At 43.6% G+C, this 9,145-nt stretch overlaps 1 pseudogene; it reads left to right on the top strand.

Moving 5' to 3' along the window:
- Positions 1-9,145, top strand: part of LOC112071722 (receptor-type tyrosine-protein phosphatase F-like) — a 34,030-nt pseudogene that overhangs the window by 5,218 nt on the left and 19,667 nt on the right.

Raw genomic sequence — 9,145 nt, 5'->3', positions numbered from 1 at the left:
TGTTGTTCCGTTGTTTGTCTTACTTTAAAGACCTGATCTATGAGTCACTTCTCAGGCCTTTGGACTGTCAGTCCTAACAGCCCCCCCCCCCCATACTGCCATGCTTTACATAATGATGACAGAGCAGGGACTTCCTACTCCTTGGACTTCCTGACTCCTTGGACTTCCTATATAATACCCTGACCTTGACCTGGCCCAGATCACATGACAGTCCTGTAGTCAACAAAGTCCCGTCTGCTTTTCTTGGACCAGAGTTCTAAGGCCATCTGATTATATTTATTGTTACCATGAGTCAGCTATGACAGAGATACCCTACCCCCTGCTCCAGACACAGTCCTGACATCACCTCTGCTGGCCTGCATCAGCTATGACAGAGATACCCTACCCCCTGTCTCAGACACAGTCGTGACATCCACCCTGCTGGCCTGCGTCAGCTATGACAGAGATACCCTACCCCCTGTCTCAGACACAGTCCTGACATCCACCCTGCTGGCCTGCGTCAGCTATGACAGAGATACCCTACCCCCTGTCTCAAACACAGTCCTGACATCCACCCTGCTGGCCTGCATCAGCTATGACAGAGATACCCTACCCCCTGTCTCAAACACAGTCCTGACATCCACCCTGCTGGCCTGCATCAGCTATGACAGAGATACCCTACCCCCGTCTCAGACACAGTCCTGACATCCACCCTGCTGGCCTGCATCAGCTATGACAGAGATACCCTACCCCCTGTCTCAGACACAGTCCTGACATCACCCTGCTGCCTGCATCAGCTATGATGCCGTAGAAAGAACATTACTCCTGTTCTGTGCCTGTGCAGGGGAGAGATGGAGAGATGCTTCCAGACAGAGACAGATAATGAGGCTGTAGAGGTTAAGTCAGGTAGAAGATAGGAGAGACAGAGATAATGAGGACATGTAAAACAGACAGAGTAATAGAGGACATGTAAAACAGACTGAGACAGATAATGAGGCTGTAGAGGTTAAGGTCAGGTAGAGAATAGGAGAGACAGAGATAATAGAGGACATGTAAAACAGACAGAGACAGATAATGAGGCTGTAGAGGTGAAGGTCAGGTAGAAGATAGGAGAGACAGAGATAATAGAGGACATGTAAAACAGACAGAGATAATAGAGGACATGTAAAACAGACTGAGACAGATAATGAGGCTGTAGAGTTAAGGTCAGGTAGAGAATAGGAGAGACAGAGATAATAAAGGACATGTAAAACAGACAGAGACAGATAATGAGGCTGTAGAGGTGAAGGTCAGGTAGAAGATAGGAGAGACAGAGATAATAGAGGACATGTAAAACAGACAGAGATAATAGAGGACATGTAAAACAGACTGAGACAGATAATGAGGCTGTAGAGGTTAAGGTCAGGTAGAGAATAGGAGAGACAGAGATAATAGAGGACATGTAAAACAGACAGAGACAGATAATGAGGCTGTAGAGGTGAAGGTCAGGTAGAAGATAGGAGAGACAGAGATAATAGAGGACATGTAAAACAGACAGAGATAATAGAGGACATGTAAAACAGACTGAGACAGATAATGAGGCTGTAGAGGTTAAGGTCAGGTAGAAGATAGGAGAGACAGAGATAATAGAGGACATGTAAAACAGACAGAGATAATAGAGACATGTAAAACAGACAGAGACAGATAATGAGGCTGTAGAGGTGAAGGTCAGGTAGAAGATAGGAGAGACAGAGATAATAGAGGACATGTAAAACAGACTGAGATAATAGAGGACAGAGGACATGTAAAACAGACAGATAGAACAGCAGCCGTGTGACTCAGAGTCTGACAGAGGAGGCTTCAGTCACTCAAACACTAGGGGGGGTGTGGTGACGTGTGTCTCTGACGGGGCCTGTTTGTGGCAGTGTGGGAACAGAGATGGAGACTAGAGGTGTCAGGCTTGTTGTTTACATAATCTGGACTGAGACACACAATGGTCTCTGTCTGGACTGAGACACACAATGGTCTCTTGTTTAGATTGAGACAACACAATGGTCTCTGTTTAGATTGAGACACACAATGGTCTCTGTTTAGATTGAGACACACAATGGTCTCTGTTTAATTGAGACACACAATGGTCTCTGTTTAGATTGAGACACACAATGGTCTCTGTTTTAGATGAGACACACAATGGTCTCTGTTTAGACTTAGATTGAGACACACAATGGTCTCTGTTTAGATTGAGACACACAATGGTCTCTGTTTAGATTGAGACACACAATGGTCTCTGTTTAGATTGAGAGACAGGGAAATGTCCGTTTACAGGAGAGAGTATTTATAGGAGAAAAGGTATGCCTCTTTTATCTGGTACTGCATCCAAATGTCAGCTCTCCTGTTGTCTACACAGTTTCTGTCTGGTTAAGATAGCAGTACTGTTGCTACCTCCTTCCTCCTCCCTTCCTCTCTCTCCCTCCCTCCCTCCCTCCTTCCCTTTCCGTCCCTCTTCATGTATCCCAAATCGATGAGAGAGCGTATCCTAGTAGCCTTTAACAAGTTCGGCATTTTCAACAGGCTTTCCGTTGACTTTGACCTTCTGTTTGGTGACAACAACATGCTCTGCCTTTGCCCGTCCCGAATGGAACCCTGTTGTAGTGCACTACCTAAAGGAGGTTACTAGTTGGGGCGCGGCCCCCACTGTCTGTCTGTTCTCGCTGTGCTCTGAAGAAGATTGGATCTGAATGGCACGTTGAAGATAATGTGGACTGTTTCAGACTGTCAGTGGACCTGATGAGGTTGTTTCTGGTCTTCTAAATCTGTTATTTCTTGGTGTATAAAGCAGACTTGGGGTTTAACTAGTATTTATAAAAACGTGTTGTTTGGATCCTGAATTGATAACAGGGGAGATATTCACGACAATCCCTGGGTAATCTGTTAACAGTTCCATTTTAAATATCAATGTGTATCCACTGTCCCCACAACGCAGCCAGGCAATTCATAAACTTAATCTCCCCTGAAAAAGGTTTTTGCTTATAACGGACGACCAGTCCGTTTGGATAGCAACCATGCCAGTAGACTGGATTACCAGTACGTTTGGATAGCAACCATGCCAGTAGAATGGACGACCAGTCCGGTGGGATTGCAACCATGCCAGTAGAATGGATGACCAGTCCGTTTGGATAGCAACCATGCCAGTAGACTGGATGACCAGTCCGTTTGGATAGCAACCATGTCAGTAGAATGGACGACCAGTCCGTTTGGATAGCAACCATGCCAGTAGAATGGATTACCAGTACGTTTGGATAGCAACTTCAGAATCTCAGAAATAACACCTGGCTATTGTCCATAATGTCTGGTGAAGGGATGAAACAAAACTCATTTACTTTTTTATGAAATCATGTCATTATTTATTTATATATATACAGCGGGGAGAACAAGTATTTGATACAGTGCCAATTTTGCAGGTTTTCCTACTTACAAAGCATGTAGAGGTCTGTAATTTTTATCATAGGTACTCTTCAACTGTGAGAGACGGAATCTAAAACAAAAATCCAGAAAATCACATTGTATGATTTTTAAGTAATTAATTTGCATTTTATTGCATGACATAAGTATTTGATAACCTACCAACCAGTAAGAATTCCGGCTCTCACAGACCTGTTAGTTTTTCTTTAAGAAGCCCTCCTGTTCTCCACTCATTACCTGTATTAGTTGAAGTCGGAAGTTTGCATACACCTTAGCCAAATACATTTAAACTCATTTTTCACAATTCCTGGCGTTTAATCCTACTAAAAATTCCCTGTCTTAGGTCAGTTAGGTCACCACTTTATTTTAAGATGTGAAATGTCAGAATAATAGTAGAGAGAATGATTTATTTCAGCTTTTATTTCTTTAATCACATCCCAGTGGGTCAGAAGTTTACATACACTCAATTGGTATTTGGTAGCATTGCTTTAAATTGTTTAACTTTGGTCAAACGTTTCAGGTAGCCTTCCATAAGCTTCCCACAATATGTTGGGTGAATTTTGGCCCATTCCTCCTGACAGAGCTGGGGTTAATTGGAGTCAGGTTGGTAGGCCTCCTTGCTCTCACACGCTTTTTCAGTTCTGCCCACAAATTTGCTATGGGATTGAGGTCAGGGCTTTGTGATGGCCACTCCAATACCTTGACTTTGTTGTCCTTAAGCCATTTTGCCACAACTTTGGAAGTATGCTTGGGATCATTGTCGATTTGGAAGACCCATTTGCGACAGCTTTAACTTCCTGACTGATGTCTTGAGATGTTGCTTCAATTTATCCACATAATCTTCCATCCTCATGAAGCCATCTATTTGTGAAGTGCACCAGTCCCCCTCTGCAGCAAAGCACCCCCACAACATGATGCTGCCACCCCTTCTTCACAGTTGGGATGGTGTTCTTCGGCTTGAAAGCCTCCCCCTTTTTCCTCCAAACATAAATGATGCATTATGGCCAAACAGTTCTATTTTTGTTTCATCAGACCGGAGGTAATTTCTCCAAAAATACGATTTGTCCCCATGTGCAGTTGCAAACGTAGTCTGGCTTTTTATGGCGTTTTGGAATGGCTTCTTCCTCTGACGGCCTTTCAGGTTATATCGATATAGGACTCTTTTACTGTGGAATGATATAATGACCTACTGTTTTACCTTTTCACCAGCATCTTCACAAGTCAATTGCTGTGTTTGGATTGGATTTGCATTCTATTTCGCACCAAATACGTTCATCTCTAGGAGACAGAATGCGTGGTACGCCTTCACTTTGAAAGTTTCTTGCCAAGGATGAACCAGACTTGTTTGAAGTAGTAGCCTTTGAAATACATCCACATACACACTCCAATTGACTCAAATGATGTCAATTAGCCTATCAGAACTTCTATAGCCAACATCTTTTCTAGAATCTTCAAGCTGTTAAAGGCACAGTCAACTCATGTATGTAAACCTACCCACTGGAATTGTGAAACAGTGAATATAAGTGAATAATCTGTCTGTAACAATTGTTGGAAAATTTACTTGTTCATATGCACAAGTAGATGTCCTAACCGACTTGCCAAAACTATAGTTTAACAAATTGTGAGTGGTTAAAAATGAGTTTTAATGACTCCAACGTAAGTGTATGTAAACTTCCGACTTCAACCGTATATTATCGTATATATGTGTATATATGTATATATGTTATATATGTATATATGTATATATTGTATATATTATATAGTGTATATATGTGTATATATGTATATATGTATATATAATGTGTATATGTATAGTGTATATATGTATATATGTATATATGTATATATGTATATATGTATATATGTATGTATATATGTATATATGTATATATTGTAATATTATATATGTTTATATGTGTATATATGTATATATGTGTTATATATGTATAATTATATATGTTATATATATATAATATATAATATATATATAATATATATATATATGTTTCCTCTGCTTCGCGTCGGGTTTTAAAACAGTCCTTAGCCGTTATCACACAACAAGCCCAGCGTTCTCATGTCTTATTGCTTCATTTTCTTCTTTCAAGCTCGATTGAGCTTCAAATCAAATTGTGTTTGTCACGTACACAGTCTACAGCAGGTAAAAGATGCAGTGAAATCCTCACGCTCCCTCAACACTGCAGTACATGTATCTACATCAATAGAGTACAAACGAACGGGTAATTAGAGGTAGATATATATGTTAACTGATACGGATACAATAGGCAAAGGGGAAATACCCTCACTGAAGAGAAATTTCCTCATTACATGGGAACAGGACGAGAGGCAGAGAGGGGAAATACCTAGTCAGTTGTACAACTGATGCATTCAACTGAAATGTGTCTTCTGCATTTAAACCCAACCCTCTGAGTCAGAGGGTGGCTGCCTTAATTGACATCCACCGTCATCGACGCCCAGGGGAACAGTGGGTTAACTGCCTTGTTCAGGGCAGAACGACGGATTTTTACCTTGTCAGCTCGGGGATTCGGTTACTGCCCACGCTCCTACTCACTGAGCTACTGCCGCCTCACACAATAGGATATACAGTATAAATTATAATGTCTATGTGCTATGACTTTATTTACAATTAAACGAAACATGTATTTTTACTGTTCTAATTACGTTGGTACCAGTTTATAACAGCAAAAAGGCGCCTTGGGATTTGATGTTGGACAATATACACGGCTAAGGACTCGATCCAGACACTCCACGTTGCATAAGAACAGTCTTAGCCTGGTTTATTGTATTATTATGGTCCCCATTAGTTCCTGCCAAGGCAGAAGCTACTCTTCCTGGTTTATTATGGATCCCCATTAGTTCCTGCCAAGGCAGCAGCTACTCTTCTGGTTTATTATGGATCCCCATTAGTTCCTGCCAAGCAGCATACTCTTCCTGGTTATTATGGATCCCCATTAGTTCCTGTCAAGGCACAGCTACTCTTCCTGGGGTTTATTATGGATCCCCATTAGTTCCTGCCAAGCAGCAGTACTCTTCCTGGGTTTATTATGGATCCCCATTAGTTCCTGCCAAGCAGCAGCTACTCTTCCGGGTTTATTATGCCCATTAGTTCCTGCCAAGGCAAATACTCTTCCTGTGGTATTATAGTCCCCATTTAGTTCCTGCCAGGCAGCAGCTACTCTTCCTGGGTTTATTATGGATCCCCATTAGTTCCTGCCAAGGCAGCAGCTACTCTTCCTGGGTTTATTATGGATCCCCATTAGTTCCTGCCAAGCAGCACTACTCTTCCTGGGGTTTATTATGGATCCCCATTAGTTCCTGTCAAAACAGCAGCTACTCTTCCTGGGGTTTATCATGGATCCCCATTAGTTCCTGCCAAGGCAGCAGCTACTCTCCTTGGGGTTTATTATGGATCCCCATTAGTTCCTGCAAGGCACAGCTACTCTTCCTGGGTTATTATTAGATCCCCATTAGTTCCTGCCAAGGCAGCAGCTACTCTTCCTGGGGTTTATTTTGATCCCCATTAGTTCCTGCCAAGGCAGCAGCTACTCTTCCTGGGGTTTATTATGATCCCCATTAGTTCCTGCCAAGGCAGCAGCTACTCTTCCTGGGGTTTATTATGGATCCCCATTAGTTCCTGCCAAGGCAGCAGCTACTCTCCTGGGGTTATTATGATCCCCATTAGTTCCTGCCAAGCAGCAGCTACCTCTTCCTGGGTTTATTATGGATCCCCATTATTCTCAAGGTGCACACCTGCATTTTGCTGTTGCGTTTGGCTGGTTCTGTACAGCACTTGAGATATCAGCTGATGTACGAAGGGCTATATAAATACATTTGATTATATACAATTCAAAACATTACATGACACTTTTCACAACCATTCGCTGTGTCCCCTCAGACTACTCTACTATCACATATCTACAATACAAAATCCATGTGTACACACACATGTGTGTGTGTAGAGTCTACGTCTTATCATGTATAGCGTGTCTGTGCCTGTCTCTTCACAGTCCCCGCTGTTCCATAAGGTTTCATTTATCTACATACCACACCTCCTCGTTCCTTATTGCTGAAATATACGTGGCTGTATCCAAACGCCGTGATTGGCGTCCCATAGACGCGCGCAATTGGCCCAGCGTCGACCGGTAGTAGGGAGGTTGACCGGGTAGGGAGGGTTTGACCGGTAGGGATGCTTGACGGTAAGGGGGTTTGCCGGGGCTAGGGATTTGACCGGTAGGATGGTTTAACCGGTAGGGGGGTTACCGTTAGGGTGTTGACCGGGTAGGAGGTTTGACGCCGGGGCCCGTAGGGGTGTAATTCGACCCGTGAGGGAGGGTGTTGGACCGGGGTTAGGGAGTTTGAACCGGTGGAGGTTTGCCGGGGTAGGGGAGGGTTTGACCGGGGTAGGGGAGGGTTTGACCGGGGTAGGGGAGGGTTTGGCCGGTGTAGGCCGTCATTGTAAATAAGACTAGTTAAATAAAGGTTAACATTTTAAAATATATATATTTTTAAGTTGAATCTGCAAAAGACTCCAGTGTTGGCTAGGAGCTAGGAGCTAGGAGCTAGCAACAGGGTGACCGTTATCTGTTTACGCCAACTTGCCCGGCGTCATGGAACCAACGTCAAACACTTCCTATCTGGCACTCCATTATTGGAAAGGAAAATGAACACTGTTGTAACCCAGGTGTGGATAGATGTTGTGTCAGGTCTAGTCTGTGTGTATCTGTCATGTTATATAGTTGTGGTCCCAAGCATTCAGCCATTACCTCTCAAACATCCGGCTTGGTAGAGGGGAAGGTTTGTCCCACAGACTGATGTGTCCAGGTGGTCACTCCTGCTGTCTCCCTCTAGGCTGCCGTGACTGGATGAATTAGAGACATAACGTTGGACGCGTCCCAGACAGCACCTTGTCGTAGTAGTGCACTATATAGAGAAATATGGTGCCATTTTGGAACACGTTACATTATGTCATAACCCAGAACAGCATTCTGGGTAGTGGGTAGCAGACATTTTCCACAAATGGTCTCCGAAGCGGACCTAAACGACGGATGCTGATGATCCAACCAGCTATTAGCTCGTTGATAATAACACAGCTTGTCTGTTTGGAATGTTCGGCCTGTTCCATTGAGGGATAGTGGAGCCACGAGGATTTGGAGAGATATTGGGCAATATTTGTCTGTTACTGCGATGCCTTATACCCTGTCTCACCAGCGTATCTCATTGTTGTGCATTGGACCAGGAGTTTTCCCTGGTCAACATGACCTGACTAGGAAAGACTCCGGAACCCCAGTGTATGATATTTAGAGAAGCATGAGGTGTTCCAGACCAGGTGAAACTCTGGACCCGACTGATTGTGTTCTTCCTCCTCTACCAGGTGAAGTGTGACCAGTACTGGCCTGTCAGAGGGACAGAGACCTATGGTATGATACAGGTCAGCATGTTGGATACTGTGGAGCTGGCTACCTACAGCGTACGCACCTTCGCCCTCTACAAGGTAAGGGACTCTCATTCTGTCTCTGTCTCTCTCATTCTCTCTCTGTCTCTCTCATTCTCTCTCTCTCTCTCTCTCTCTCTCTCTCTCTCTCTCTCTCTCTCTCTCTCTCTCTCTCTCTCTGTGTTCATTGTGTGTGTGTGTGTGTGTGGTGTGTGTGTGTGTTGTGTGTGTGTGTGTGTTGTGTGTGTGTGTGTGTGTGTTAACTGAAGCATTTTC

The sequence above is a fragment of the Salvelinus sp. IW2-2015 genome, unplaced genomic scaffold (assembly GCF_002910315.2).
Source record: "Salvelinus sp. IW2-2015 unplaced genomic scaffold, ASM291031v2 Un_scaffold1702, whole genome shotgun sequence".
In the NCBI taxonomy this organism is placed as follows: Eukaryota; Metazoa; Chordata; class Actinopteri; order Salmoniformes; family Salmonidae; genus Salvelinus; species Salvelinus sp. IW2-2015.
This window is presented reverse-complemented; position numbering and strand designations above follow the sequence as displayed.